We start from the raw sequence: 23,857 nt of genomic DNA on the forward strand, positions 1-23,857 counted from the left end.
GTGCTTTGTGACCACCTAGAGGGTGGGATAGGGAGGGTGGGAGGGAGATGCAAGAGGGAAGAGATATGGGAACATATGTATATGTATAACTGATTCATTTTGTTATAAAGCAGAAACTAACACACCATTGTAAAGCAATTATACTCCAATAAAGATGCTAAAAAATAAAATAAAATAAAACAAATGGGATGCATATTTTTGTATAAGAGCCTTATGCACATTTTAAAAATATTTTCATGAATGTTAAGATTATACTAATCTCTTGCAGCAGATGGCAGAAGAGATGTAAAAGAAAAAACATTGTCTTACCAGACATGCAAGGCAATGATTTTTGTTTTTTAAATTTTTTGCCCCCCACCCCTGCACCTCACAGCATGTAGGATCTTAGTTCTCCAACCAGGGATCAAACCCGTGCCCCCTGCAGTGGAAGCGCACAGTCTTAACCACTGGACCACCAGGGAAGTCCCTAGACACGAAAGGCAATGTTACCAAAGAGGGGTATGTGCATGAGTATCTGTGTGTGTGTGAATATAAACCATTTTGCTTTGTCCCAAAAGGCCATTCTGGATTGCAGATCTTCCAAAGAAGGCATATCTAACACATACATGCCCTACATTGCATGGGACAGGGAGGGTTATGGGTTTGAGCTCCACAGTACATTGCTCTATCCAGGCAAAAGGTCAAATGCTGCAGAAGACCAAAGCTAAAAATAAAGTGTGGCACTGGGAAAATTACCGAGTGAGTCAGACCAGATTAGCACTTCTGTATCCTCCCATGCTCTGTGGTAACCGCCTCAGCTAGCGAAGGCAGACTGATTCTTCCATGAAAGTCATTGTTATAGAAATACTAATAATTTTAGTAACAACGCAGAACAGTTTCATGTTAACACCTTTGTTCCTAAAGGCCAACTTCTCGTGGACCATCCATGGACCAGAGTGCCCCTTGTCCACAATTCAAGGTCTCCAGGAAGACATAGCACCGCAAAGGTGAGGAACCTACGGAGCTGAGTCTCCTTGAAAGTTTATCAACAGTCTGGTAGGACTGAGTGGATTAGAAGAAAGGAAATAACAATATGGAGCGTGTGGATGGGCTTAGGCGGGATTCTGTGTGTGACCCCTTCCTTCCTCATTGTGACCCTGCACATGTCTCAGAAGATCCAAATAATTAATGCCATTGGGACTATTTACAAGGTTGTATCTCTACAGGAAATTGTCAGAATATTCCTCCTGCAGATGTAAGTCAAACTTTTTCAGGACTGAAATCTTTCTTTCCAACCTCCGAGAGAATGAGAGAGAGAGAGAATCACACACTGCTACTTACAGAGTTGCCACATAAATCATAGGTCTGGGTTTTTTAATTTTTTCTTCCTGTTAAGAGTCATGGGGAGGATGGTGGGGAACAATTTGGGGACTGCATTTAGCATATATATTTTTAGAGTATCTACTGTGTATGTATAAGACACACTAGGGCAGTGAAGTCATAGTGACTATCTTCTTGGAGTTCATATTACAACTGGAGAATTAAAACTCCAAGTTAATAGTCATTTATACAACAACTACATATAAGGTGCTACAAGAGTCCAGAGAGGGAGAGCTCATTCCCTGCTAAAACATCCAGAAATAGTAAGGCAGCTGCGAAATTTTTTAGTGAAAGGTTATTTCTTTCTATTTAGAACCTGTATATTTACGACTAACTTAATTTAAAATTTTATAAAATTATGTCATTCATACAATGATGAAAGCATATATACAAACAAATGCTCAACACTTAGATCAAGTATCTTTTCCAACTGATAACTTAATCTCTAGGTTCATTCTCAGTCTTCATTTAACTCAACTGATTGATACCTTTGGCAGAACTAAAAACCAAAGCAAATTAGGTTGACTTTGCATTTTGTTTACTGTGTCCCCACCTTGCCTAGACTTCTTGAGATTTCTAAAAATCAGGGAAATGCTTTCCAGAGACTCACAGTAAAAGAAGAAGAAAGCAGAACTCCTTGATAAGATGCAAACTGGATAATCAAAACGGGGACTTGTTTACATGAATGACAACTATGTACCTTATGAATCTCGAAATTTAAAAAAAACAACGTCAAAGAATTTAATAGAATTTTAAGAAATTAATAAAAACAACTTAGAAGAAAATAAGAATTCTAACCAGGCTAAGCCTGCACAGCCTACTAGCTTCTTTGACTTCAAGTTGATTTTAAAATGTAATTCAAATGGTAAGTACTTACTAAATGCCAATTATGTGTTGTCCAGTGGGGCCACAAAGATCAGTAAGACAAAGGCCCTAGCTTCAAGAACTACTGCCTAGTATGGAAAATAGACATGTCAATACAGGTTAAATGACACAATACAATTTACAACCATTAAATTGATTTTAGAAACTATTGAGATTGATAGACCCAAGTATTGCAAGTGTTAGGGACTGAACTGTGTCCTTCCAAAATTCATATGATGATGTTGATGTTATAGCTCTCAGTCCCTCAGAATGTGTCTGTCTATTTGGAGACAGCATCTTTAAAGAGGTAATTTAGGTAAAATGAGGTTGTTAGGTTGGGCCCTAATCCAATATGACTGGTGTCCTTATAAGAAGAAATTAGGACACAGACTCTCACAGAGGGAAGACCAAAGGACATCACAGGGAGAAGAGAGAGGCCACAGAAGAAACCAACCCTGAAGACACTTTGATCTTTGACTTCCAGCCTCCAGAATTATGAGAAAATAAATATCTGTTGTTTAAGCTACCCAGGCTGTGGTATTTTATTATGTCAGCCCTAGCAAACTAACACAGCAAGGATATAGGCAAAGCAGAAAATTTTATACATTGCCGTTGACTAAATTGCACAACTATTTTGGACAATGATTCCATTTGAGGTGTCTACCCTGGAGAAAGTCTTGAAAATGTGCTCAAGAAAATGTATAGAAAGCTGTTCAGGGCTTCCCTGGCGGCTTAGTGGTTGCGAGTCTGCCTGTCGATGCAGGGGACACGGGTTCGTGCCCCGGTCCGGGAGGATCCCACATGCCGCAGAGCGGCTCGGCCCGTGAGCTGTGGCCGCTGAGCCTGCGCGTCTGGAGCCTGTGCTCCACAACGGGAGAGGCCACAACAGTGAGAGGCCCGTGTGCCACAAAAAAATAAAATAAAAATCAAATAAAGAAGGAGGTGGAAGAGAAAATTATAAAAAAAAAAAAGAAAAAAGAAAGCTGTTCAGTGTAGCATTACCTCTAATGTGAAGAAATGGAAACTAACCTTCCCTTATGAGAACATTGATACAAATAAGTAGAAATCAAAACACTGCAAATAACCTATAAGATAAACCATTATCTTTAAAATCTCTAATAAATAATACCCATGTGAATATGTTTTAAAGAAATAGGAAATGAGCTAAATAAATAAATGATTCGTTCACACCACAGAATACTACACAGTAGCCAAAATGACTGAACTAATGTATCTGCATGTATCCACGTGGATAAATCTCAAAAACAATGTTCAGCGAAAAAATTTCAAAAATATTTGTACAGTATGATATGTATGTATAATTTTAAAATAAAGTTGTATATATTATTTTGGATATATACATATGTATAAAGTACAAATACATACATGGGCATGAGAAGCATATAAGACAAGACTAGTTAAGAGCATGGACTGTGGAGCTTCCTTACTTACCAGTTACATAATCTTTGATAACAAACAAAAAAAATCTGTGTCTCAGTTTCCTCATCTGTAAAATGGGATTAATAATAATGCCTACATTACTGGATTGTTGGAAAGACTGCATGAAAAATGTACATAAAATGCTTAGTTCAGTGTCTGGCTAATTGTAAATGCTCAATAAACATTAGCTTACTAGATAAAATATTAACTTAGGAAAAAAAATGTGTTCAACTATACAGGTAATCAAATGTAAGCAAAGTAAAATAAAATTGAGTTGTTAGTTTTGGCAAAGCTTTATCAAAATGAAAATACTGTGATAGTCTCCAGATCTTGGTGTGCATGCCCTTGTATAATGCCCTCCCCTTGAACGTGGGCTGGACTCAGTGACTTGCTGTAACAAACAGAATATGGCAACATCATGGGACATTTCTTCCAAAATGAGGTTATAAGAAGACTGAGGCTTCATTCTTGGGTACTTTCTCTGTCTTGCTTGCTTGCTCTGAGGGAGGCCAGCTGCTGTGTTGTGAGCTGCCCCATGGAGTGGCCTACATCACAAGGAATGAATGTGTCTGGCTAACGGCCAGTGCCTGAACTTGGAAGTGGATCCTCCCTGGGTTGAGTCTTCATTCAGCAGCTCTGGCTGACAGCTGAACTGTGTCTCATGAGAGCCTCTGAGCCAGAGACACCCAGCCCAGCTTCCTGACCAATTGAAACTCAGAGATAACAAACGCTTACTGTTTTCAGCTGACAAATTGGGGTGGGAGGGTTACTTGTTATACAGCAATAGATAACTAATACACCCCAGGGAAGCTAATGCTGGTGTATGTATATAGTGTTAGTAAGAATGTGAACTGGAATTTCTAAAGAGCAATTTTGGCAATATTCCTAAAGATATTCACAATTTTTTTGTCCTAAAGAAATAAATACACAAGAATTGATGCATATTCATTGAACTATTAAATATAATAAATATAATAGTGAATAACTGGTAATAACTTACATGCCCAACACTAGTTGGAGAATTGTGATGTGATATAATAAGAAACACATATTTTGTCTTTATCCCTGGTTCCTGGCCAGAGCTCCCACAGCCTTTGTAATTTCCTAAGTGACAAAAGTGCTAGGAGCATATTTTGTTCTAAAATATGGTCTTTGACCCCAGTTCCTGACCCAGAGCCCCTGATGAACCTAATTTTTGAAATGTCCTAAGTGATACGAACGTCTTCTTTTCTAATGAGGTAACTCTTGCTGGGCTCCTAGCTGGGGGCTGGTCTCCAGAAAGACCAAGCCATGATTAGAAGCTTGGGCTGCTCAGCCCCGCCCCACCCCATCTTCGGTGGAGCGGGGGCTGGAGATTGAATTAATAATCCATTATGCCCATGTGATGAAGCCTCCATAAAAATCCCTAAAGCACAGGGTTTGGAGAGCTTGTGGGCTGATGAATGCACGGAGGTGCTGAGAGGGTAGCATACCCGGAGGGGCATGGAAGCGCCGAACCCCTCCCCCATACGTGATCTTCTGCATTTCTTCCATCTGCCTATTCCTGAGTTGTAGCCTTTTATAATAAAGTAGTAATCTAGTAAGTAACCTGTTTTCCTGAGGTCTGTTAGCCATTCTACCAAATTCTTGAACCTGAGGAGGGGTCATGGGAACCTCCGATTCATGACCAGTTTGTCCGAAACACAGGCGACAACCTGGACTTGCACTTGGTGTCTGGAGTGGGGAAAGGTATTCTTGTGAGACTAAGCCTGTAACTTGAGGGCTCTGATGCTATCTCCAGGTAGCAGAATTGAATTAAATCATAGGACACCCAGTTGGTGACACCCACAGAGAATTGGAGAATTGGTTGGTGTGGAAAAAACCCACACACATTTGGTGACAAGAAGTGAAATATTGGAGCACAGAGTGTTGAGAGTAAAGTAGAAAAAAGTAGGGTTTTTTATGGCCATTTGATAAAATCTTGAGCAGACTTTAAAATTCATGTGAAAATTCTAGTTAATGGTTTGTTGAAATGTTCACAATATAAAAGTAACTATGTTCACAAATAAAAGTAATTGGGGTTGACCCTAATTTTTGTTTTATTTATTTGTTTACTTTTTAAAGGACTTGATAGAAATATACCAACATGGGGAATTCCCTGGTGCGGTAGTGGTTAAGAATTCGCCTGCCAATGCTGGGGACATGGATTCCAGCCCTGGTCCGGGAAGATCCCACGTGCTGCAGAGCGACTAAACCTGTGCGCCACAACTACTGAGCCCGCATGCCACAACTACTGAAGCCCACGTGCCTAGAGCCTGTGCTCTGCAACAAGAGAAGCCACCGCAATGAGAAGCCTACGCACCGCAATGAAGAGTAGCCCCCGCTCGCCGCACTAGAGAGAGCCCGCGCGCAGCAACGAAGACCCAACGCAGCCAAAAATAAATAAATAAATATTTTTTTTTAAAGAAAGAAATATACCAATATGATAATGGTGATGGTCACCAAGTAATGGAATTATTAGGTGATGTATATTTTCTTGGTCATACTTTCCTGTAGGTTCTTTTTTCCACAGTGAATATGTATTATTTTTAATCTGAACTATTCTTAAGTACAAAATAATTAAATGTGGGCCTAGTATGATTCTTAAAACACATTTACCTTACCTATTTTTTCTGGGTCATATTTTTCAAATTCTTCTCTCAAGTTTCTGAATCCTTCCAGCCACTTCTCAACATCAAGTAAATCTTCTTGTTCTTCCTCTATTCTTGATATTTTCCAACACAGTCTCTAGATATGACTGAAAAGGAAAAACACCAAAGTAAATCTTGATTTAAAATTATATAAAATCTAGGGGGTCCCCGGTGGTTCCCTGGTGGTTCAGTGGTTAGGACTCTGCACTTCCACGGTAGTGGGCATGGGTTCAATCCCTGGCTGGGGAACTAAGATCCCACATGCCACGTGGCCAAAAATAAATAAATAAATAAATAAAATAATATAAAATCTCAAAAAGGTAATTGGATTTGACCCTTTGAATAAAGTATGATTTTACTTCAGGAAATAAAGATTTAAATAAGTTTACATAAAAATCCAAAATGTATTTATATAAGTCTGGATTTCTTAACCCAGGCTCCATGAACATCTGGGGGTTCACAAGTGGGTTTCAGGTAGTTCATGAAACTTTACACAACATATCAAGTATAATGTAGGTTTGATAAGGCTTGTAATCTGGATGTAGCTGGTATCATAGCGGACTATGCCGTCTCCCCTCTGCCCTCTGGCCGGCTCACCCGGCGTATGTCCCTGCTCTCCGCGGTGTCCACGGCCAGGGAGACTAGTGAGCCGGAGCTGGGCCCCCAGCCAACACTGCTGTCGACAACATGAGCACAAGTTCCAGCTCTGTTGACCGCGACCCTGAAACCGCGGAGCGAGAGCTGCTCACCAAGCTCCGGGAGGCCCTATTCAACATGAACCAACTGCTAGCCAATGAAATCAAACTCCTGGTGGAGTGATTCCACCAGTAAATAATTAACCAACAAAGCCTTGTAAAACTTTCTTTTTTCTTCTTTCCTTTTTTTTTTTTTTTGCAGTACGCGGGCCTCTCGCTGTTGCGGCCTCTCCTGTTGCGGAGCACAGGGTCCGGACGCGCAGGCTCAGCGGCCACGACTCACAGGCCCAGCCGCTCCGCGGCATGTGGGATCTTCCCGGACCGGGGAGATAGACAAGGCCTTTGCTACTAAGATGTTACTGACTTTGATTTACAAATACTACAGATAGAGAGGCAGAAGAGGAGGTGAGATACAGAAAAATGTCAGGCTCTCATAGTTACCCTTTTAAATTACTCAAAAATGTGTAGGCTCTCAGGCCACGAAGAACATAAGTTTTTCATGCTCTCTTGCTTTTGTTTTTGTACAGTTGGTACAAATTTCAGAGTAGTGTAACTTCACATTGTGCTGTAATCCATGAGGAAGACATCTATCTAAATTATAATTTTTTTAATACAAATCTGAAAATTCAGCCTATACACTATTATCTAGGAGCTTTATATTCATAGTTATGAAATCTTGCGGAGCTCTTTTATTGACTTTTTCCCCCCTTAATTTGGGTAGGAGGGCAACATGAATGTGACCCAATGAAACGTTTCTTAATGATAAAGTTGGCATGTTTGCATGATAAAAGGGAAATGAACAGTATTGCAATGTCTGGCACACAAAATAACATTTACTCCATTGTACATACAATTGCACTAGTTAAAAATATGTGCATTGATTTGTATTTGTTAGTGTTTTAGCCTTTTTTGAAAGATATAGGCTCTGTTTATGCTGCTTTTTTAAAAAGTACATTTTAGTCTTAACATTCCCTGATCTATGCCTGCATCTTTAACAATGCAAAGTGAAGAAAATGCTACCTTTTTTTTAACAAGACACTGACTTGAAACATGCATTTAAAGCCTTTTATTTTTTTCCTTTTTTCTTTTGGTGGTTGGGCATTTAAAGAATAAGGACAAGGAAAAATATTTTTGGGGGGGAATCAAGGGTCTATAAGTTCCTAAGTATAAAATTGAAGTGATTTCTAATACCAGAGTTATATATCTGCATTTTTCACATTTTAGGAGGGGGTGTGTGTGCGCGTGCGTGTGTGCGTGCGCGTGCACGCTTGCATGTTTATGTGCTTTGCTTTTTGTTTACACCAACCAATCAAAAATATTCTAGAAAATGGAGCATGATGGGAAACAGTTTTTTACTTTATAAAGAAATAACAGGTTTTCCCTGGTGGCGCAGTGGTTGAGAGTCCGCCTGCCGATGCAGGGGACATGGGTTCGTGCCCCGGTCCGGGAGGATCCCACGTGCCGCGGAGCGGCTGGGCCCGTGAGCCATGGCCGCTGAGCCTGCGCGTCCAGAGCCTGTACACACACACACACACACACACACACACACACACACGAAACAACTGAGTTGTTTTCATAACTATAATCTACTGGGTAGAGGTACTCACCTAAGGACATGAGGAGAATAGCTGCTTCTTAGGCTTTTGTGTATATGTATGTTGTTTGCTTTTTTTCCTTAGGTTCTAGACTGTTCAGTGCGTGATTTATTCCATGCTACATGCTTTTCCTCTGCTTCTTGCTGTGCATTTTCTCCTGTTACACATAGGTTTTGGGGTGGGGTGGACCAAACATTTTTGTTTGGGGACTTATTTAGCAGTATTGAGTCTTTTATAGCCCTATTCTGAAGCCTTCAATATTCTACTCTTTATATTACTTTACTTCTGAATTTATAAAAGCCCCCAAACTGCATATGAGCCTTTAAACATGGGTAAAACTATCCCAATGAATGGTTTGCAAGGTGTGTTAAGAAATGGAGATGCTCCAGAGCTCAACGTAATATTTTTAAGCAGCAAGTTCCATCTCCCTACAATCCTCTGAAGCTTTTTACCCAAGTCGTTTCTTGCCTCTCCAGCACTTTTTTCCTTCAGATGGACCTTAAACATAATTTCTTGGACACTACTAGAGAGACTTCGAGGCAATAAGATCAGTATTAACCAGCTCTAACAGACGTTTGATCACGCTTAACTTGCACAGTTTCCCCCCCATTTTAAAAAAAGGAATGCAATAAAACTTTTTTCCGTAGAATTAAATAATATTAAAATGGAGTGAAAGGTTGATTGCTGACAAACAGAATAGTACCTCTGATCTGTGAAGTGTCTCATTTCACCTTAGAAAAAGATACATAAGAGGAGTTTCTAATTTATTTTAGGATATTCTCATCTCATCTAAAGAATCTGAGTTGTACAGGGTTATTGTATGACATATTGTGGAATATATAAGTACCCCTGGCTCACTTGGTACTTCTCTTACTAAATGACCATACTTTGGAAGATGCACACTATTCGGGATAGAGAAATAAACAAGGGAGAAGGAATCACTTAATTAAATCATCATTCATATGTGTGTAGAGACCATCTGGTTGCCACATAGATTATGATACATACACTTTGAATAGTTACATAGCACATGTATATAGATTAGTGAATTTTAAAACACAAATAGAACACCCTCTCCATCTGATGAAAAACTCAAGGTTTCTGTTGGGTGGGATAAAGCACCAGGAAAAATGTAGGTAGCCTTTTAAAAAAATTATCAAATTAACCAAGTACATTAGAAGAAACATCTGAGATTATTTCACTGTTAGTGTCACTCACTATCCATCTTTTGTGCATACGCCCTATGTTAAAACATAGCCTTACCGAACTATTTCTGGATCGTACACTGAATGGACAGGAATGGACATCTTAGAATTTAAAAACATGAATATCCTCTTGAATTCCCTCAAAAAGTAAGGTAAAGAACATGAGCAAACCATACTGGAAGAACCCAAATAAAACAGCCCAGATATTAAGTGAAAGTTAAATATATTTTCATATTGTTTAGTAACTTTCTTAAAATCTTTGCTATTATGAGAGGTAAAAATGTATATTTATCAAATATGCATAGTTGTTATATCATGCAAAAATCTGAATTATTGTAAAACTATTGTACATTGTTAAAATTGTAATTCTGAATTGTATTTAAAAGTAATTCTTTCTGATATTGTTTTTACTCACCCATGATGAAAAGCGGACTATGTATATACACAAACACAAATATGAACTATTCCATTTAAAATTTTTAATAGTTATTTTCTTTTGATTGGTCAATTCTGCTGGCTTTAACTCCACTGAACTTTGAAATATTTCTGTATATGCTATCAAATAAGAAAATACCCTGGAACATTAGAAAAATCCATCAAGCGACTTGCTTTCATCAAGCGCTTTATCAGACTTTTGAAAAGGTATCAAAGGCGTTAAAAGAAGTAATTGACTTTCAAGATCATCTCTTCTTTTTCTCAGGAAGAAAACAAAGGAAAAAGAAATTCTCTTCATTCAGTGAGTCCCCAGTTTGGGGTCTGGGGCGCTTAGAGACATTGTGAAATCAAATCTTGTGTTACATTTTTCTCCTGGCTCACTCTTTTTCGAGAAGGTTTATGGGCTATATGGCTGGTGAGACACCATCCCCTCCTAAGAAAATATAGGTGCTCAGACAGGGAACCTCTGTAGCTACTGTTTTTATTTGCTTGTTTGTTTCATTTATTTTATAATTTGTTTTTGTTGTAGTAGGATATTTTAAAATGTAATATATTGCAGGGTTTATAACCAGGTTCACTGCTTTCTTTCCTTTTTTTTTTTCTTAAAAAAACAAACAAAATTTCATTTAAGATACATTTAGGTCCCTTTGAAGCTTGGATTTTGGAATGTTTCAGTAGTGGACAGAAATCTGCTGTTGGAATCTTCTAGTCTTCCAGGTTTAATTTGAAATGTTTTTAGTTTTGTTTTGGATTTTTGCGTAGTATTTTATTTCCTTTATACCAATGCCCTTTTGCCACGCTGTTTTGGGGTGGCTGCCTAACTCTAGTGAAAATTCTTTCTATATTAACGAAAATGTGGTGTTTTAAATTCCTTAATGTTTTGCATTTTTAAAATTGTTTTTAAAGAAATATTCTAACTGCTTTAAAAAAAAAAAAAAAAAAAAAAGGAGTTTGCATGCCACAACTAAGGAGCCTGCCTGCTGCAACTAAAGAGTCAGCCTGCTGCAATTAAGGCCCGGTGCAACCAAATGAATAAATAAATAAATAAGTAAATATTAAAAAAAAATTCTTTGGCAGACCATGTGTCCTGATTTGGGGCTTGAAAAAAAACATATTATCACTGTATGAGGGACCACATATACCTTTACATACGTAATTATGGAGAAGTACAACTGTTCCTGCCTTGCTCTTAGAGGGTGACTAATAAACCTTTGGCTTGTCAGTGGGTTCCTTCTGCCCTTCCTGATATCCAATATATACTGGATACCTTCATATATATATATATGAATCATTTTTGGCTTGAAGTCATGATCAGAAATGCAGCATATGAAGAATCAGTACAAACATGGTGGTTGAATAGCACAAGCCCTGGAGTTTGACAGTGACTAGGCTCTGAATCTCTGTCCTGACTCTGCAGTTTGTAACTTCTATTTCTCTCTCTCTCTGTCTCAGTCTCTTCACTTATGAGACGGAAGAAATAACACTCACCTCACAGGGTTGGTAAGAAGTAAACGGTATATTGTATAAAGAGCCTAGGACAGAGTGTGGCAATTAATAGGCCCTCAGCGAATGGCCTTCATGAACACTATGTCGGAACTAGACTAGAGCCGAGCAGAGCTCGAAGCCAAATGTAACACAGGGGCAAAAGCTGAGAGAAAATTACAAAGTCAGGCTAGGATTCATCCGTTCAACCAGCATTCCCTGAGGGTCCACCACGTGCCAGGTGCCACGCTGGGCGCTGGGGTCAGAAAAGAGAAGGGAGGAGTGAAAGCAGAGGGCAGGAGGTTCCCTACCCCTGGACCCTCCCTGTTATTACCTATGTGGATGGGTACGTTCACACTCAAGTGACCTGCTCGGATTCCTGGTGACGATTACAGGGACCTGGACAGCCAAGGAACTGACAAGGAAGATAAAATTAGGAGCCAAGACCTCACTAGTGAATGCAGCGTGGATGAGAAAACACAGACTTTAAAATCAGACAGACACAATAGTTTGTTTTTTAATAGTTTATCTGCTGACAGAAAAAATGTTAAATTTTTGGTAAAAATTCATTTTAATAAAAGAGTAAAATAAGAAAAGTAATAAATGTAATTTCATTGCCCAGAGATAACTGATGTTAACATTTTGGTGTTTAGCATTTCTGTTCTTTTTCTGTGCATATTTTTTAATGGTTGAGATTATTATGTATATTATCATAATTAATTACTAATAACTATCATCAATTCATTATTATAATTAATATAATAGGTTAAAAATATATCCTAACATCTTGTTCTTTTCACCTAACCTTATTACATGAACATTTTCTCACAGTTTTACAAACTTTGGAGGAAGGATTATTTTACCAGCTGTGTAATATTCCATCACATGGAAGCTCCACAGTTTACTGTTTCCTTAGCCATTTCCCCAGTATTGGTTACTAGGTTCATTTCAGGTTCTACCTGTTATGAATAACTCTCTAATGAAGAATTTTATTCAATAAGCTATTCTCTATATTTCAAACTATTTTCTTAGGATAACTTTACATTAGTAGAATAACTGAGTCAGAGAGACTGAATATTTAAGCCTCTTGATGACATTTCCTTCCAACCAAAAGTCTATAAATTGGTACTTTCTCCAACAATGTCTAGGAGTGCCGGGATATGAGTTTGAATCTAATTCTACTTCTTATTGACTGAATGATTTGAGGCAAGTTATTTACCTCCTCTGAGCCTCAAGTTTGTCATCTGTAAAATGGAGATGCCCACCTAACAGATTTATAAAATTTAAAAGATGTGACATGTGTAACTTGGCACAAGTTCTGGTACACAGTCTAAGTTCCCAACCAAAATATTAGTTCCCTTCTCACTTTCCCCTATTGCTTTTTCCACTGTTGAGTAAAAAGGAAATACTAAACTTCACATTTGTTCTATTTCCTATTAGTCAGTCATTTAGAGCATAGTTGAAACTTCTTAACCACAAGGCATCTGAAGTAGTTAACTGTACAAATATAGGCACATTGTTTGTATCTGGTTTATAGAACCCACTAGATGCTGTGTCACTGAACTAGTAATAAATATTTGGTGCATCTGTTACTGTTACTGCATTTCTGAACAAGATTAGTGTTTTATATGTTTTTCTTTTTTTATTCTTATGCAAATTATTTACCATCTCTGTTCCCAGTTTCCCCATCAGAAAAATAAAGATAATACCTGTCCTATCTTATTTGTGTCATGAAAGCACTTCTTACTAACCACTGAGGTTTTCACTCACAGATGGACTATACACACTGAGTAAGATATGGGTGGGATTCACCACACATGTCAGAGTGACATGGAAGGGAAGAGGAAGGAAGGAGCTGACCTTTAACCAGAGCCTGCATTTCACACACATTCATCGCACACACACACACACACACACACACACACACACATTCATCACACACACACAACAATCATGACAGGTGCTTCAGTTTCTCAAATGTTACAGGTAAAGAAACTGAAATGCAGCAAATTTAAGTAATTTCTTCAAGGTCCCAAGCTACCATGAGGTGCAGACACAATTCAAATACTAAACTGTATCCTGAGAAGCAGAAGGGCATTTTTATGCTTTAGCAGCTAAGTCATTATTAACACCGTTGTGGGACTGAATGAGAACATCGTTTTCTTTTAACTTCTACTACTTTGCTTAGAGAGAAAAACACTACAAGGTAAATTCACCTGCAAAATTTATTTTGTTAGTTCTGAATATAAAATCTGTAAACAAACTCCATCTGGAAGACAGTTCTATTACGGCACCAAGTACTGAGTATGACCTCTGTGAGGGCATCATGTGCCTGTGACCATGTGTAACCAACATGAGCTTCCTGCTAAGATGACAGTCACATGCAGCTCTTGGAAAGGAGGGGCACAGAAGGAAAAGGATTCTTATAGTACCCAGGACTCCCTTCACAGAAGTATTCTTAGACCAGTCAGAGTGATTTCCCCACACCCCAAAAGGAAGAACGATGCAGGCCAAAACTGGCCAAGACTGTAAAATAAAATAACTAATATCGCAGTAAGTTAAGCCATATGAAATTATGGTTTTGTAGACCAAAATCAGTCAAATACCATCATTTTCATATGGTTCAACATATGCATATGACATTGTTCCAGAAATCGAGAAAGGATTGTTTCTGGAACTGATTTCAAAAGTGACACTTGGTAGTTAGGTTTTGATGAGCTATTCCCTCTAAATTATATCCATCACTTTTATAATGGAACTATGAAATATTTTGATGGATATTTCAAACTACACAAAAGGAAAATAACTTCATTACAACAAAATCTCTTGTTTTCTAAGTCCTAAACTTCTTTAACTTCTGCACCTGAAAAAATTGCATGTATAATAGGTGGAATAGTATTTGTGTACTTGTGATGGCTGAAATGTGTGATACTTTATAGGAATGTCTATATTACTGCAGATATGGGGGGGCATTAAATAAGGAACCAACTGCCTTATAGGTGTGTGACCTTGGGCAAAGCTGCTGACCCTCTCTGGGCTTCAGTTTACATCCATGTAAAACAAAGATAATCACTTGCTTCATGGAGCAACTTGTGATTATGACATGAACTGTAATAAAGTAAGGGAGAGAGGACTTCCCTGGCATTCCAGCGGTGAAGACTCCAAGCTTCTACTGCAGAGGGAATGCCTGCTGGATCCCTGGTTGGGGAATTAAGATCCCACATGCTGATCTGTGGCCAAAAAAAAAAAAAAAGTAAGGGAGACATCTTTACAATGATAAAGTGTTATTAAAAGTTGGTTATTATATGTCAATAAATGTAATGCTGTAGATGACTGATGCATTATATCTCTGGTTTGAAAAGAGCTTAAATAGATTGTTTCCAGTCCCCTCTTGCAGGGTAAGGAGAGAGCCACCTACAAAGACAGGCTTCTGCTAGATCCCAGTTGCTGAATTGAACGAAATTCACCCTGAGGATGAAGGGCGGGGCTTTTAACAGCTGCCCTCTTGTGGAGGCTGAGACCAGGTCACGGCTGGAGGTGCTTCACGTTTCTGCCCTGGCCTGGAGAGGTCATACAGGGCAAGGGCCTCTTCCCAGACTCGAGCAACTTAGTCTCAAAACAGAGGTAGCACCGCCTACCTGGGTTTTCTGAAAGAATTAAACGCGATGATGGATTAAGAGTCCAGTACGGGGCTTCCCTGGTGGCGCAGCGGTTGAGAGTCCGCCTGCAATGCAGGGGACACGGGTTCGTGCCCCGGTCCGGGAAGATCCCACGTGCCGCGGAGCGGCTGGGCCCGTGAGCCATGGCCGCTGAGCCTGTGCGTCCGGAGCCTGTGCTCCTCAACGGGAGAGGCCACAACAGTGAGAGGCCCGCGTACCGCAAAAAAAAAAAAAGAGAGAGAGAACCAAGTACGGTGCTCAGCACGAAGTCATGGCTAAATTAAGTTTGTGGGAAATCGATGTCCTGCAGGGTGGTAGACTCGAAAACCGAATAAAAGAACCTCTGGGGACGGGTGAGTGGCCAGTAGGACGGGTGAGTGGCCGGTAGGGAGCTGGATTTAGAGAGTTCCCGCCCCGGAGGGACCAAGGAAGATCGGCGGCGTTGACCCCGGGATGTCGCACGCCCGCACCTGTGGGCCGGGGCCACTGGGGGTCAGCCCGCGGAGGGCTGGGGCCACTGCGGGGCTCTCCGGGCAGCGTCTCTCCGGGTCGGTGGCTGCGCAGGGTCCGGGCCGGGCGCCGTGGCGGGACTATGGGGGCGGGAGGGGGCGCGCGCATCCCGGGCCCGCGTTCCAGGTTGACCCGGGCTCCCGCAGCGGCCGAGAGGCGCCGCCGAGAGTCCAGGCGCGCTGGGCTGCTTGGGCTGCAAACCAGGCACCGAGAACGCAGGGGGCGCTGATCCCACCCGGCTTCCTTCCAGCCTCTCTTCGGCCCCTGTCGTGCCCCTAGTCCACAGCCTGGCCGCGTACCCGCAGCCGCGCGGCTCGGTTGCTTGTCCCCCGGAGTCCGCTCTCCAGTTCCGGAGCAGCCGAGAGGCGCTGGGCTTGGCGCCCTGGGCTCTGCTAGCCGCAGGGTGCGGGTTGCCACGGCAACGGGCCCAGCCCCCAGCACCTCCTTCCGCATCACTTCTCCAGAAGCCCGGGGCAGAGCCCTGGGGCTGAGAGGAGGGATGAACGCAGGAGGCCGACCCACCGCACCCAGCGCTGTGTGTCCGCCGCCCCCAGGCCCGCCTTCCCCCCCGGAGGCACGGGGGAGTGGAGAGCAGAGCGGGCGCGCCAGCCTGGCCCTCCACGACCTCCTGGTCGCGCCCCTGCGCCTCGGGGTTGGTGGCCCGGGTTGGGGGACCGCGCTTGAGGCGCCTCCAAACGCAGGGATAGCGGGGTTGCCCGAACTCCAGAAAAAGGCCTAGCAAGAGAGGGTAACTGCAAGAAAGGGGTTAATCTAAACGTAGCTCCGTTCTTTCTACATTAAGCAAATAACCCCGCTGCTCTCTGGGTAAATCAGCCAACTTGGACCGAGTACTCTACCAGGTGCTGCTCGGAAACGCTTTCTACCGCCATCCTTAGCCGTCTCTGCTTTCTCAAAACAAATTCTGGGGACTAACTGTGTCCCTCTCTACCCAGCTTTTCAGACGAAGAAGGTTAGAATAGTTAAACAGATTTTCTCTTTACCAGGCCATTCTATTAGCATTTCCCTGCGACGTTTTCTGTATTTTCTTTTGTTTCTCAGCGGAATGGTGGTCGGTGGAGTTAGCGCATGCGTAGCGTTAGCGGGTACGGTCAAATATCTTTCCAAAGTGGCTGTGTCGTTTTACATTTCCACAAGCAGTGTATGAGGATTCCAGTTGTTCTGCATTCCTGCCAACGTTTGGCAGTCTGTCTTTTTAAATTTTAGCCTTCTGAGATGTGTGGTGGTATCTCACTGTGGAGTTTTCTTTAGGTTGAATCATATGAAATTGCTGAAAATTGACTTACAGAAATGGCAATGTTATAGGATCGAACCAAATTTGCATTTCCCTGGTGAGTAATGATGTCAAACGCCTTTTCATGTGCTTATTAAACTATGAATATAATCCCTTTAGCGAAGTCTATGTTTCTGTTCAAGTCTTCATCCATTTTTAAATTGGGCAAAGTTTTTATTTCTCTCTGATTTGTGGTTTGTCTTTTCATTCTTATTGGTGTCTTATGGACTGAACTGTATTCTTCCAAAATTCATATGTTGAAGCCCTGACTCCCAGTACCTCAGATTGTGATCCTATTTGGAGATAGAGCCTTCAAAGAGGAAATTAAGTTAGAATAGGGTCATTGGGTTAGGCCCTAATCCAATATGACTGGTGTCCTTATATGAAGAGGAGATTGGAATATAGATAGACATAAGAACAACCCCATCACAGAGGAGCAATGTGACCAGGACACAGAGAGAAGGCAGCCATCTGCATGCCAAAGAGAGAGGTCTCGGAAGAGACCAAACCTGCTGACATATTGATTTCGGACTTCTAACCTATAGAATTGTGAGGAAATTAATTTATTGTTTAAACCACCCAGTCTGTGGGTGGTTTAAACCACCCATACTCTGTTATGGCATCCTTCACAAACTGATACATGGTATAATAGCTACATGTGATCCCCCCCTAGTGGCCACATTGAATAATGTTAGGAAATTCAAGCAATTCTTCCAGAGAGCATCTTATGCACAGCAAGCTGCACATATTTGACCACTGTGTCAGTTCCTAATTAATTTGACGTTAGTGTTTTCTGAAGCAGCAAATAAACTGGCATCACAGTCCAGAGAGATACTCAGTGCCTAAATAGACCAAGAGAGGAAACTTGGCATTCTCAGAACCTGGCAAAACAGTAGCCACCTAAAATAATTAATAATCATTATAGTGTTATTAGCACCTTAATATGTAATTCAGAAACATATATAATGGTTGACATAGGATATTCATGGTGGATAAATAATGTAAATGATAACTTTCAAGGACATGAACAAGGAGGACAAATAGAAATTATAAAATAAAATGGCACAAGTAAAAATTTAAAATATGTGTAGTGTTTCCCTTGCAACTTCCTGTGAATCTATAATTATTTAAAAATAAAAATTTAAAAATACCAATGGTCACAACAAATGGAAATGGGTCCAAACTCTCCAGCTAAAACAATAAGAGTATCAACTTAGACTTTTTTTTAAAGGGGAAAAGAAAATATAAAAGTTTATGGAAAACATACCTCAAATATACAAAATGGTTGAAAGTAAAGGAGTAGAAAGAGATAAACTAGGCAAATACAAACCAAAGAAAAGCAGGTATTGCTCTGTTCATTTAGGGGGTTAAGAATTTAGGGCACAAATATCACTACAGATAAAGAGGACTAAAACTTAATGATAAAAGTTAAATTCACCAAGAAGGTATAACAATTCAAATTTTCTTTGCCTTTAAGAACGAAGCCTTAAAATGTATAAAGGAAAATTTGTCACAACTACAGGAGAAATTGACAAATCCACCACTGAAGTGGCTTTGATTTTACATGGCGGACACACATTAGAGACAATCATATTTCTGCTAGTATATTTACTTCTACTTTATATGATGAAACTCTATGTACCCACATTTCACAGTGCTACACGAAAATTAAGGTGGGTTCCAGGTGCTCCATTATTGAAAAATTTAAGAACTAGTACCCTAGACAGAAAGAGAAAGACAAATACCATATGATATCACTTATATGTGGAATCTAAAATAAGACACAACTGAACTTATCTACAAAACAGAAACAGATTCACAGATACAGAGAACAGACTTGTGGTTGCCAAGAGGGAGGGGAGATGGGGGAGGGATGGAGTGAGAGTTTGGGGTTAGGGTATGCATACTATTGTATATAGAATGGATAAACAACAAGGTACTACTGTATAGGACAGGGAACTATATTCAATATCCTGAGATAAACCATAATGGAAAAGAATATAAAAAAGAATATATATATATATATGAATCACTTTGCTGTACAGCAGAAATTAACACAACATTGTAAATCAACTATACTTCAATAAAAATAAATAAAACTCATATAGGTTCACTGTAAAAAAAAAAAAACCAAATTAGTGCACTAGAAATTGAAGCTTGATATTTCCCTACTCATTTAAAAAACATTTATTGAACAACTATTGTGTTTAATACATCGTGGAGCTTGTATGTTAAACGATTCAGTTACTGTGCCTATTTGGTTTAGCCATTTAATAGAAATGCAAAAGTTGGAGTCTCACGGAGATTTATAGAGTAAACTGCCCTGAAGGTCCTCCCTCTCAACACTCCCTCCCTCTCTCCCTCCCTCTCAATTAAGTCTGCATCTCCTTCTTAAAGAAATGTGCTTGACAGAATGAGCAACAGTGGCTTCCGAAACTGCGATATGCCTTTAGTATATTGTTTTTTTAAATTAAGGAAATACTATAGCAAGTACAAATACTGCCCCACGGACTCAGCAGTGCAAAGCAATTTAATTACTATGAAGAGGCTCCCTTTTGCCAAGTGGTAGAAACAGTTTGGGTCCCCGTTTTCTCTCCACCGCTCTCCGGTGGATTCCGTCGACATTCCAGGCATGTCTGTAGCGCTAAGGCTGGGGAGGAAGGGCATGTGGTCTGGGTCACCCCGCGCTGGCATTAGCTGCCAGGTCCTGCCTTAGTGCCTTCTGGTCTTCAGTCATTGCCCCGCCAAGGTCACGCCTGACACTTGCCTCATGATTTCCAGCCACAGGGCTCTTCAGGTCGGTCTTGCCCTCGGCTGACTTTGGTGTCCGTGGTCACAGAATGGTATTCTGGCGCTCCCACACCACGCAGGGGTAGGCGGAATGTAATGGGTCTTTCTAGGGTCCTCCACCGGAGCAGACTAACCTGCAGGTGGCTGGGATTTTTCCTCCTGCTCCCTTTCACGATGGATGAACTCTGCAAGGCTGTCTCTGACTGTGTCCTAAACCACCACCCAGCCATGTCTCCCTGGCTTCTCACAGCCTTCCCCGGGGCTGGGGAGAGTACAGGGCCCCGTCTCCTCAAGACCCAAACAAACATATCACTCCTTGCTTTCTCTCTAACTCTCCTCCTTTCACCACAGGTTTGGGAAAAATTGAGGTAATCTTTGGAAGGATGCGCTGGGCAGGAAGTTCTGCTTTCCCTCAGGTATTCTACCAAATCTCCTGTGTAGACGTGAATTCTTTCTCTTCCTTTGGAAATTCGAGTGCCGAGAATAGCCTGTTTATTTTCTTTGCTTTCTGAATATTTTCTTTTTCTGAGGCCATGACACAGCATGTCTAGCTGACTGAAAAAGGAAGGGTCATGGGGTATAAGCAAGCATACGGGAGAAAAGGCTTCCTATATTAAAATAGCAACATATTGTCGTTCGACAGTACAGATGAGCAAAAATGGCCTCTTGGATAACATTTATTAAACACTGATTTAAATAATAACAGGAATAAAGCAAGTATTTTAAAAAAGCAATTCTAGGATAAGGAAACACTAAATACTGGGGAAGCCAGTTCAAAATGTACAACACTTAGAACACCAGTCAAGACGACTCCAGGTGAGTATTGGTTTTATTCATAGAGGCTGTAGTTCAGTGAAATCAGAAGCCCGTAAATCATGAAGGGTGGACGGTTATAATCAGAAGACATTATTACACATCCATAAAAATAAGCTTGACTGTATTATAGAAGACTGAAAATGCTTACTGGGGTCGCGGATAAAGTAAAGAGGGGGTACTAAGGTTGGGTGGGAGAGAAGAGGTTACGGGTCTCTTTAGGAAGGGGGTGTCCAACTCTGTGAGTGGGGGACAGGCTGCAGGGGCTGAAAGCTTGCAGCCCCCCACCCCCACCCCGCCGCCAGCAACTGCTGAGCCGACTTCTCCATGGAGGAGGGACTTCTGGGAGAAGAATCCTGCTGATCATCTTTTCGATGATTCAGGGGCTCCTCTGCCCCAGAAATCACCTCCTTTAAATAATAATGCCTAAGATCCTTCTAACAACACTTGTGTGTCCTAAGCATTCCTAAAATAAAAATACAAGTTCTGACTCAGGTCGCACATTGAAAGTCACTCACCTGGAAGTACAACCACAGCCCTACTTGGACCCTTGTCTCACCACCTTGGAACACCCTTATAGGCAGCACAAGTATGTGAGCTGCTCTAGGGCAGCACTCTTACCTTTCTGATTTTTGTATCACCAGTGCCCAACAGTGTTTGGTGTCTAGAGTAGGCATGCAATAATGCTTGTTGAAAGATGAAAAGGAAATGAATGAATGAATGAATGGTTAGTGAGTGGTTCAGATCATTTCTATTTTGATGGATAAAGGAAGGAGGAGAGTGGATACCCAAGGGAGTTGATCACTAAATGGTAAGCAGTTTCTACAGTGAACAAATAGGTTAAAAAGAAGACACATTTTGTAGTTGCATAATTTTCTTGGCATGAACTAAGTAGCAGCTGGTAGTTGGAGTGTTTTGCATGAATACACATGATTCCTGAAGGCATGTGATGTGTATGTGCACTTTAATAAGGACTTTACTATTGAGACACTTTCTTATAAAGAATTTGTTAATTAAGGTATCGTTCTAATTAATTAAGCTACCCCAAGTGAGAACTGTGGAGAAATATAGCATTTGTTTTGTTTGGTCTTTTGGAAACGATCCATCAATGCATGAAAATGAATGAGTCTACTTCAATCTTTGATTGAAATTCAGCAATTCATGTATGGTCTTATATGATCAAAAAATAAATTTTCAGAATTCATTCCTCTTTGTTTAAGGCCGGAGATTACCACATGAACAAATAGTAATGGTGTGTTCTACTTCCTTGCAGTTTTAGAGATACACCTACACACAGGCAGTGCATTAATAGCCCCACCATCACCAAGTCCTTAAGTGTTGTTTTTTTTTTTTTTTAATTTCTTGTGCCTTTTTCTCTTTAGCAGCTCCTGTTCTCTAGTCCCAATTTGGTACAAAGAGACTTTTTCTTTAAAAGCTGCCACTAAAATCCAAAAACCCACTCAATACACTACTCTCATTCCTACATAGCCCTCCCCCCATCCCACCCCAGTCTCCAGGAACCATGCCACATTTGAAAGCAGAGTTTTATCTCTTATCTCAGATGCCTTGTCCATCCTCAGGCTGGCAGAAAGCCAACAAGTACTGGGATTGGCGGGCAGACGCATGTTCTACTGAGCGCCATTTTCACCCCTGCCTGTGTAAGTGATACCCAGATCTTGTGATCACAGACAGCTCAGGCTCCTGGGGGCATCTGAGGCCTCTCTTTTCTGAGAAAGCCCATGGAGGGAGAGGACAGTATGCAGATGTCCATGGAAAACCTCTTGTCAAGGATTCCAGCTACAGCTCCTCTGACGTGACAGGATAATTGGACAGAAGCCAAGGAGAGATATGATATCTCCCACTTAGGAAATACTAAAAATTCTGATCAGTAAAATTAAGTGTAACAAAGATGATAAAACTTCCTGAATTAATATGTTAATATTTAACTTAAACATGTTTAAAAAAATCTTCTTGTGATGTTTAAATAATTGAACAGCTTGACAGTAAAAATAAATCCAGGCATATAGGTAGACAAAACTTTTTTTTTGGGGGGGGCACATCTCACAACTTGTGGGATCTTAGTTCCCCAACCAGGGATTGAACCTGGGCCCCAGCAGTGAAAGCACAGAGTCCTAACCACTGGACCACCAGGGAATTCCCAACTTTTTGAGTTTTAAGTGGTTGTGGACTTTTCTGTTTATGCTGAATCCTTGACCTTCTGCCTGCTCTGACCTTGGTAAATTTGCACTTTGCTAGCTTTCATACAGCTCACCTGGATTTCTGGACTCTAGTCTTCTCCAACCTCAGATAAACGCGTACTCTTCGTGGTCCTGGCACCCAACTAAGTGACCTCAGCTCTACTGAAGCCGCCAAACCCAGAGTGACACAAAGCTGCAGCTCACTCAATGACTAACATGATGTCTGTCTGCACTCAACAGCAAGCTTGTGAAAAAAGTGAATAAACTTTGTCCAGTGTACAAAGGAACATTAACAAACATGGCAAGAGAATTGGATAGTGTAAAGAGTTTAGAACAATCATTCTAGGGGAAGGAACAGCTATATTTGAAAACCTGTATGATTATATGAACTGTCTAGAAAAAATGTTAAGGAAAATCAAAGCTCATAGTAATATATTTTCTTTAAAAAAAACTCCACAAATTAATTGCAATGAATTCCTAGGACTAGATAGCATATATCTCCCCCACCCCAGGTGTCTATTGAAAAGAGGCAAATACAGTCTAGGATTCGACCTTCTCTTACTTAACATCCCGGTCACCCAGCTACTCCAATGGGAAGGGTAACAGCACTGACCCTCAGAAAGCCACCAGCTGCCTGAGAACATTCCGCCCAGAATACGTGCTGAGATTCCATTGAGAGCCGAGTGGAACATTAAGCCCTTAAGGGATTTAAAAAAAAAAAAAAAAGGTATCCTGTATCCTGTAAGGTCCTTGGGGCTATGTATCATAGGGTTACAGGCTGACCCAATAGAAAAACAGCACACACACACACAACTTTCTAAAATAAGTATTCACCTAGTGGCCCCCTGCACT

General features: G+C 40.8%; 1 long non-coding RNA gene across 1 annotated transcript; it reads left to right on the plus strand.

The window, feature by feature from the left end:
* The first annotated feature begins 779 nt into the window (after positions 1-779).
* On the plus strand, positions 780-6,291 carry LOC136793293 (uncharacterized). The gene is made up of 2 exons (XR_010838406.1): positions 780-986; positions 5,767-6,291. It is a non-coding gene; the product is annotated as an uncharacterized lncRNA (long non-coding RNA).
* The last annotated feature ends 17,566 nt before the right edge of the window (positions 6,292-23,857 follow it).

Source organism: Kogia breviceps, chromosome 20 (genome assembly GCF_026419965.1).
Source record: "Kogia breviceps isolate mKogBre1 chromosome 20, mKogBre1 haplotype 1, whole genome shotgun sequence".
Lineage (NCBI taxonomy): Eukaryota > Metazoa > Chordata > Mammalia > Artiodactyla > Physeteridae > Kogia > Kogia breviceps.